This window comes from Mastomys coucha, unplaced genomic scaffold (assembly GCF_008632895.1).
Source record: "Mastomys coucha isolate ucsf_1 unplaced genomic scaffold, UCSF_Mcou_1 pScaffold13, whole genome shotgun sequence".
In the NCBI taxonomy this organism is placed as follows: Eukaryota; Metazoa; Chordata; class Mammalia; order Rodentia; family Muridae; genus Mastomys; species Mastomys coucha.
In genome coordinates, this window is record NW_022196895.1 from 14,594,435 (window position 1) to 14,603,724 (window position 9,290).

Sequence of the window (9,290 nt, forward strand, 5' to 3'; positions counted from 1 at the left end):
TAAAAAATGTCGGTGTTAGCTCTTGATTTTTGACACCACAACATGTGACTTGAGTTTCACATGAGTTAGATGACTCCATCCCTGCAATTTTGACTTCCCAAATGATCAATATTCCCTTAGAATATTTGCATTCTATCAGTGTAGCTCTCTTTGGCACATATCTCTTGGTCCTACTATCTTCAGCATCTTGAATTCTCCACTGCAACCCATGTTTATCATTCACAGTAGAGTGAAATAGTATGTCACAGGAATGTGGGTCTCAAGATCTTCATACCATGATAGCCATGCCATAACGACATGCTGCCTGTAACTCTGTAACTTTGAAAAGTCAAAAGAAGAAAGGGTAGATTTCTCTTTCTTTCTTTCTCTTTCTTTCTTCCTTCCTTCTTTTCTTTCTTTTTTCTCTCTTTCTCTTTCTTTCTTTCTTTCTTTCTCTCTCTCTCTCTCTCTCTCTCTCTTTCTTTCTTTCTTTCTTTCTTTCTTTCTTTTATTGCATTATTTTCTTCATTTACATATCCCCTTTCCCGCCCATCCCCCTAACCCCCCTTTCCCATCCCCCATCACCTTGCTTCTAGGAACACCCACCCACACACTCCAGACTCCCCGTCGCCCCCCAGACTCCACTTCCCCTAAACTGGATGTCCTGAAACTGTCTTGAATCAGGATTGATGGCAGAGATGAAATGGAAGCCTCGGAATCGGAGGTCAGATTTGTAACAACTAGTTTATTAATAAACAGCAATAAACAAGTAAATGTCACATAGCCTGACTCAATGGCGGCACATCTCAAAGGCTCGCGATGTCTCTCCTTCTGCTTTTGGGTCTGCTAGAGCGGGATCCACTCAGTGCGAATCTGCTCAGTGTGGATTTGTTTTGTTCAGAGGCCGGCATGCAGGTTGTTGTATTCATCTCTCAGCAGAACAGCTTCTCCACAGGGCTCAGGAAGTGAGCAAGTAGTGGTGCTAGACCAGAGGTTTTTAAACTATTTTTAGCTAACCGTAATGAAGCTGTTCACATATTACTTCACCATGATTCTACCTTATCATACTCACAATCTTGGCTTGGTTTCCATGGCTATGTTATCATATTCATGCACGCACTATGCTTGGTTTCCATTTTCTTATGTTGTTCCTTTTACTGGGGGATAGAGCCTTCACAGGACCAAGGGCCTTTCCTCCTATTAGTGCCCAACAAGACCAACCTGTGCTACATATGCGGCTGGAGCCATGGGCCCCTCCATGTGTACTCCTTGGTTGGTGGTTTAGTCCCTCGGAGCTCTGTTGGTCTCCCTATGGGGTTACAAACCCCTTCAGCTCCTTCTGTCTTTTCTCTAACTCCTCCATTAGGGACCCTGTGCTCAGTCCAATGGTTGGCTGTGAGCACCCACCTCAGTATTTGTCAGGCTCTCTCAGATCCTCTCAACAGATAGCTATACCTAGCTCCTGTCAGCATGCACTTCTTAAGTGCAATTATTTTTCTAGTCAAAGGAAATGCATTACTCTTAAAAGCAGATACCATAGCTGGCTGGGGAACAGCTCTGATAACATGGATAGCTCCTTTCCTTTCACTTCCCGTGTAGAGAATGCTACTGCATTAGTGGCAGTCACCTCCGTAATAGTAATAATTAGAGATTTTCATCCAGCACAGGCCTTAACTGCAGTACAAAGCTTCCTAAGGCTTGTTTCCCTCTAAACTTTATGTTTTGTTTTGTTTTTGTTCTGTTTTGTTTTCTTTGGTTTTGTGCCCCAAAGTTTCAAATTTCTTCACATGCCTCCAAAAACAAAACAAAACAAAACAAAAAACCCGAAAAAAAAAAAACAAAACAAAAACAAAAACAAATCATCACAGCCTGGTTTTCATAAAAGTGTCCCAGTCCTCTTACCAGCTTATGTTTTTGTTTGTTTGCTTTTGTTTTTGTTTTTGGAGAGAGGGTTTCTCTGTGTAGCCCTGGCTGTCCTGGAACTCACTCTGTAGACCAGGCTGGCCTCGAACTCAGAAATCTGCCTGCCTCTACCACCGCCCGGCTATTACCTTTTTTTTTTTTAATCAACATATCTTTTAACTTTGAAATAATATTTTTTTCATGCTACACACCTTTAGAATCCTAGAAATTTCATTGATGCAAAGGTTTTTGAATTTCGGTTGCATTTATTCCCTATCCTTTCATGTACATATGCTTTTATCAAAAAGTTCTGATATCTGATATCTCCTGCTCATTTACACAAGCCAGCATGCTATCAATATGGTAAAAACATTTGGTATTTCACTGAACAAGCAGACAATCAAGATTCCTTGCAACTAAATTATGGCATAGAATGGAATATTAATATACCCTTGAGGTAACAGAGCAAAAGTCTGGAACTTTAGACTAGTGATCGATTGCTGTGCATAGACCTTGAAGGGCTGTTTTAGTGGAATACTGGAATATAGTACTGCTGAGAGCAACGCGTACAATGGAGACCCATCAAAAAGTTTTCAGAGGTGAAAAATATTGGCAACTTGGCTATAGGCCATTGTTGTGATATCTTCGTAAGGAATTTAGACTATGATGGCTAAGAAAATATTTGGTAAATCAATAACTGCAAATCAGATGTTGAAAGCTATGCTAATCTGTACAAATTGGGACAGTATGCAGAGAAGTACAACCCGAGGGTGGTGGCATCAAAAGGCCAGTTTGTCAGATGGGCTCCAAATTCAGGAATGTGGCACATAGGTGACACCTGTCGCCGTGACAATACTGTACCTTCACAGAGTCCACTTCCCACACTTACCTGTGAACAGGTTATGTCACAGCTTAAATAAAGACAGACCTTTTCCACATTTGACCTTTTTCCTTTTATCTTTCTCTCTTTCCCCTCTTTGTCTCTAATAAACCCTTTCCACATGGAATTGCTTTGTCCTGGTGTGGTATGTTCTGGACAAGAGCTGTCATTTTAATATTTCTAGAGGGTGTACTTAGTTAAGCTTGTGATATTCAACTGCCATTCTCCATGATCTGTATGTCTTCTCAAACAGGCCTAATAAATAAGATAAAGGGAGATATGGTGGCAACCACCACCCTTGCAATTTTTAAATTCTTGATAATGGCACTAAATCTCTGTAATCCATTTAAGATGCAATATTAGATCTCGTTAACTATTTTTCCTAGTGGAGGCAATGCCATCAACCTTTATTTGGACCTTCTAAACATATTATCCCCCTCTACTATGGTAAAGTCATTTTGATAAGCCTTTAAATGAGACACAAGTATTTTCATGTTCCTTGTCTATTTAGAAACATGAGTCCACATACTTCTTCCAGAAATGTCTTCTTCAGAAAATTTTCAATCATACTCCTTTCAAGATCCTGACTAATAGTCCAAGCCATTGATGACCTATTATGGATCACTATGCAGACACAGATCAAGTCATTTCTTCTTCCAATCAAAATATATTAAGATGTGCACTGTCAAAAGTTATGGCCACAATTATGATTTTCTTTCACTATTGTTTTTTAGAATAGTCATGATAAGGTATAGTAGTGAAATGGGTGCCCACTTCCAGGTGGTGTTTAGCTTATTTTGCAGAACCTTCAGTAAACCAGGCTGTAGTCTATTTTTTCTCTGTCACCATATCAAAGGGCACTTCTCATGAGGCAGAGGGTGTATGCTTGGAAAAAGAAGACATTTTAAAGAAATAATAACAATTGTCAATTGACTAACTCATGTTGAACTCTCAGTACTGGCTCAGAACAAACCAGACTTCCATTAGATGATGGATTGCCACTGTCCTCATCCAACTGTTCTTGATGTTTTGATACATAAATGAGTAAAGCGCTTAAGTAGTTACTCATTTTAGAGTATCAGGAACAATGGATAACTTTGGTTATTATTATTAACCTTTAGCTTATTCCAGTCTTCCTGAGGATAAAGACAGAACAATGAAAGCCATTTTTGAGAAACATTACATATTTCAAAAACCTAAGCCCCAATTACAGAAAATATAACATTATGAAACCATTTCTCAATGAAGGTAGCTTCTTAGAACAAAACATGAAAGTTATATTGTTATGTAGTGTAGCCCGCGTGGTCCTCTCGCCGGGAAGAAGACACGCGGACACTCTAGGTTCCTTCTGCAGCAACTGTTTTATTGTCTCCATCCATGGTGAAAAAAGGGGTCGAACCCAAAATCCGCACTGCTTATATACACCACAGTGCGTGTATCTGCCCACAGCGTGGTGTGTCTGCTCATGATTGGCTGTTCGCTCATTACCCTACGTAACACCCCGGGATGGGCTGTGACATGGCGTCCTTTCACTCTACACACATGCGCCAATAGTTGTCTACGCACATGCGCAAACAGTTGTCCACTAGGAGTTAACAGCGGAAGTAGGCGCCATCTTGCCATGGCGAATGCCTCTCAAGATTCACGGCTCCCAACAATGTAGTAAATATAATACAGTTATATTCAAATGTTCACCTATTTACTCTATCAATTAATGCAAGTAAATGTATAGTACAAATTCGAACAATGTAGCAATCACAGTGATTGTAGCCATTTTGGCCATTTTCAACACATCCTATTGCTGTGAACTCAAGAGAAAGGGCTAGTGTTTGGAAATGAAACTTGGATTTTCTAGAAGACAAAATAAATTTGCTTCAAAGTTATCAGACAGTCTGAATACAGCTTTGTTTCTATTTGCAATGTCAGTGTCAAAGCAAGTTTCAGATTAAGGATATATAGATTTTTAACTTTGACTCATTTTTTGTTCATCCAAAGACTCTCAGTGAGTGTTAGTATATACCTAGAAACCAGATACAAAAATGGTGAAGTACAGGTGTCCTTTGAAAAATTTATCATTCTCATGGCAAGATACAATGTAATAAGTATTTAAGAACTCATTGGAAAACAGTTTGTAGTAGATGTGACTTCTTCATGGAACCATTGTCAGGGTACAGTTTGTAGAGAAGAAAGCTTGACATACGTATTGAATCTTAATGAGCATTTATTTAAACACATGTACACGACAGTATTTTATATAAGAAGAATTCTCAATTTGCGATCACATGATGAAGTGTTAGACACTTATTTTAAGAAAAGTCTTCATCCCTTATCAAGAAAGTGATTTGTATGGAATAAAACAAGACTACTACAGAAAACCACAACCAATCAAAATGCAGAATATTGGAACCCTTTCACACAGCACTCATCTACTTCAGTTGTGTCTGTATGACAGGCCTAAAAACCTGATGATAGACCTGAGGTGTATGCTTCAAAAGGAGTCAGTCTCTTGAGGTAGTCAGTTGCTGACATCTCCTGGCTCAAATGTGTTCCAGATTGGTCTCTGCTAAAGTCTGTGGAGAGACCTGTGTGCTTTGTTCATTCAGGCATAAAGGTACCCTAAGAAATATTTCGTATTAGGTAAAACTGAGATTAAAAATTATTTCCTGGCCTCCACAGTGTTTCAATAATCCTAATAGATTTCCTAGCTGTAATTTAGCTTGGAATTTTTACAAAGAAGCTGTCTTACCAAACAGGGTGTTTTAAGAGTTAAAGCTAGCAGTTAGACACTTATTATCAGAGCAGTCCCACACAAGGCAGAATTGTTTTACTACCAGAGAGAAGTTGTAGGGCTTCTGTCACTAATTATCTATGTTACAGCCAAGGAATGGTAGTATACAACCTTCAGCTACTTTTCTCAGACAGACCCAGAGAATTTATCTTGGGGATACTAAAATAGCCCAAGAAGAAGGACACCACTGCTCCTCTGCCTTGCACCTGGTTGCTTACTTTCACTGACCTTGATGTAGCCGTCTCCTGCCTACGTGACTTCTGTTGTTTGCCCTGTTCTCTGTATATTATATAAGCCTGATTTTCACTTTGTATAAATTGCACTCAGATTCTGCACTCCCTTGTGTTGTGTCTGTTTGTCATTTCTTCACCAACGCTTTGACTACCTGACTAGGACCCTGCTTCCCCCATGGGTTGAGGGAGGCCCAGGCTGCCCGGCTTGTGGCAGAACCCAGTTTAAACATATATATATAAAAAAAAAAAAACACTCATGTACTCAAGGCTCAAGGGACATTGAAGAAGAAGGCCAGAATCATTTTAAGAAATAGAGAATCAAGGAGTTTTTGGTGAAATTCTGTCTCTTAGTCATAGCAGGAGCTATGTGACTCATAGTCTCATCAACATGACTGCTCAGTGACTTGATCAAGAATGACATCAAGGAATATGCCAGAGTAGATGGAGAAAGTATATGAAGTCTCAACCCTACTACCCAAGACCTAGAGGCAACTGAGGAAAGCTGGGTATAGAAGAGATAGTCTTCCCTAACAAATAGCATACTGGCTGTCTCGTACCAAAGAGTCAGCTTTGAGGAAAAATGTACATAACATGGCTGGAAACTTTATGTTTAGGAAAATATACATATACATATGCAATAGGTTACTAGAAGGGGGACTAGGAAAGGGGATAACATTTGAAATGTAAATAAAGAAAATATCCAATAAAAAAAAGAGTTAGTTTTTACTCTCTTCTTTAAAGAGGCCATGAATTTGAAGAAAAATGGGGACAGTTATATAGAAAGATTTGGGGAAAGGAAATGTAAGTGATAAATGTAATTATATTGCAATCTCAATTTTTTTTAAAGTTAAAATCAGTATATTAAAATTAAAATATATTCACATATATACATATACATTCCTATAAACTAAATTTAAGTAGATGATAAAAATTGTATTTTTTCCTTTTTTCTGATGTTGTAGAAAGATACCATGACTAGTGCAACACTTATACAAGAAAACATTTAATTGAAGGATTGTTTATAGTTTCAGATGGTTAGTCTCTGACTACCATGAGAGGAAACAGTCATTGTTCTGGAGCAGTAACTGAGAGCTTTACGCCCTAGTCTGTAGGCAGGAGGCAGTGAGAGAAAGAGAAACACAGCCTGACATGGACTATTGAAACTTTCAAGCCTACTTCTATTTCTATACCAACAAGGCCACACCTATTTCAAGAAGGCCTCACCTATTTCAGTAAGGCAGCATGTCCTAATTCCTCCCATGTCTTTTAATATCATCACAAATGAGTCATCATAGTTTCCTAATTGCAAAAATTAAAATATATTCTTAAGGTCTTTAAAATTTGTGTTAATAATTTATGATACTTTTGAAGCTGTGTAGCCATCTCTAAGGCTTTCCTTTTTTTTTTTTTTTTTTTTTTTTTTGTCCTAAGGGTGATATAGTCTTAAAATCAAAGCTTTTTATTCTTTTATTCTGATGCACAAGAAACTTTCATTGCCTGTAAAGAGAGAGCCTCATACATGTAAAATCTTTAAAATTATAGATAATATTAATGAATAGTTTTTTCTTTTTGATTCATTCATGTGTCTTTTTCTGAAGCCAGCTCATACCATGTCTATTTGTTAGATATGGCTGTGATTCGTCTAGAGCACTAACTGTATTCATATATAGATTCCCAAAATTCTTAAACAGATAATCATAAAGTATCATAAATACCCCCGACTTCTATTTCTGTCTTACTGAAAAAAAATATGTATCACGAAATGGTTTTCTGCCTATGTTGAAATGATGATATCTAGTTTCTTCACTAGCCTAGTATGTGGATATTATCTCCCACACTGTGCCTTCTTGTTCTCAAGATGGTGTTAACGACAATATCATCAGCAGGTCCATGCTGGGATGCACAGAACACTGCATGCTCCTGGCACTGTGTCCCTTGTTCCTTCAATATTAGCATTGGCAAAGTAAAGAAAGTGCCAACAAAACATCAGAGACTCCTTGTGAGTCTGCTTCTCAGGTCCTTCTTGTCTTGGGACACAATTTGTCATATCTCAGTTCTAAAAGGCAGCTACCACAAAGTTAATTGTACATATTTCTTCCAATAAGTGGTCAAAATGTTCGATCTTTTCACTATATGTTCCTGAAACTGATGATTTGAAAGATTTTGCATATCTCTTGACCAATTATGTATGTAGCTCCGTGTGTATATTCATGTGCAATGTAGTTCCCAATTTCTGCAGTCCTAAAAGTCTGCAGTTTGGAACTCCATTTTATTTACTCTTGAAACCCCCACTCACAGCTTTTCCTGTGGAAGTTCCTCTCTAGCTGTGTTCTGAAGTTCTTTACACATGGTTTTCCTAAGACAATAGTATTGGAAGATATGTCATCATTCTTATTTCTCCTCTTCACTACCATTAACATACTGCCTTTTACCCAATCTCTATCCCTTATGTTATGACAGTTATTATAGTATTCATTCCTACTCATGTTCTTTTCTGTTGTTAAATATTAAGATCTGTGTTAATAGCCTTAATCAAGAAGATGCTATCGTTCTTTCATATCAGTGATTTCTATACCAATAGTGACTCATTTTTAGAACTTTAATAATTCTTCATCTCCTTCTTTAATAATACTGACTTCAGTCTTCTAGTTTAGCCACCCTTCCCCAGCATAGCAAAGTTTATACTCCAGAATCATATACTTACTTAATCCAGTTTAATACACCAAAACTTGCCAGGAATAAAAATTATACATAACCATGTTGAGGAAATTCAGCATATCACAGCCACATAAACTTTAGTTTACAAGCCAAACTGGTGATATTGGTGAATTTTGGAACAAAGTTATTAAAATAGTCAATTGAGTGCAATGCACAACTTACTGAGACAAGACATTTTCTTTACTGTTTTTGGACCTTCTAAAGTCTTTGAAGAAAGGCCACACTTTCAACCTGACTATGTCTGTTTTATTTGAAGGAAACTATCTTTATTCTGGTTTGGGGTACAGAGACTTACTGTTTGGGGCTCATATCTCCTTTGTCCCTGAGTCAGTAATTTGAATAACCCTGGATCTGAATGCCATTTGATTCTGCCTTTCAACACTACCTAGTTTCGATGTTATTTCTCTCACTCAAGGACTGATTGCATTTGAAACAAAACATGCAAATAAAATCAATGGTGCTACTGCATAGTTCATGAGCTAGCACTCAGGACTGCCTTCTTTTATCTTTTAGCTGAGGATGCAAGTTCTCAGTGTCCTGTACTCGTAATGTAAGATGGCTCTGGCATCCACGAGAGAGTATAATCGCTGATTAGAAAGATGAGTACAACCTTACCTAAGATTCAGCAAAAGATTTGAAGATTATTCTTCTAATATAAAGAACATATTAGAATTCTCTGTTCATTTTGTAACTTTCTTGCAGTTCCTTCCTTAAAAGTACATTTCACGCCGGGCGGTGGTGGCGCACGCCTTTAATCCCAGCACTTGGGAGGCAGAGGCAGGTGGATTTC